This window comes from Lactuca serriola, chromosome 1, assembly GCF_051521515.1.
Source record: "Lactuca serriola cultivar US96UC23 chromosome 1, Lser_US96UC23_V15, whole genome shotgun sequence".
NCBI lineage: Eukaryota > Viridiplantae > Streptophyta > Magnoliopsida > Asterales > Asteraceae > Lactuca > Lactuca serriola.
The window spans coordinates 222,464,131-222,464,852 of NC_136408.1; positions in this window are offsets into that span (position 1 = coordinate 222,464,131).

Here is a 722-nt window from a genome sequence, read left to right on the forward strand (position 1 = left end):
TTCCATAACTTGAGGACAAGTTATGGATTCCATTAAAACACAGTATGATCAATAATTAAACTACCACATAGGTTAAAAATAATTCCTATGATCATCTAAACATCATAAGATCAAGAACATGAACATAAGCACTTCCATGAATCAAAACTACACTTAAAACTTTGTAATTTTGATAACTAGTTGTTGTAAATGAATTAGCAAGACATTACACCATCTAAAACAAGTTTTCAAGTACCAAAACAGTTTAGGGTAATGTTTCTAATTCATTTCCAGCAACCAAAGTCGAAATTCTGCACTCTGTCGACCCTACTCGTCGAGTGCATGAACCTACTCGGCGAGTAGGTTGAAGATACAAGTGAACTCGGCGAGTCCCCCCATGGACTCGGCGAGTGCAGCAGTCAGACAACAAGATTTTCGACTTTCTTCAACTTTTAAGCACAAATAACAATCAAACAAGCCTAGGCTCTGATACCACTGATGGGTTTTGAGCATTCTAACACTTCCTAAGTGTACATGCAACCCTAATAACCTTGGATCTATGTTTGTCTAATTATCATGCAAAGCTGAATTCCAAGGTTATATTCCTATCTAGCATAAATGGGGAACAATTTTAACTTGAATGAAAGATAGAATAACTTACCTTGAACTTGCTTATGTTCCTTGAAACCTTGTGAGCCTAGCACCCCAAGTGTGATGCCTCAAATGCTTCACACAACACCAAA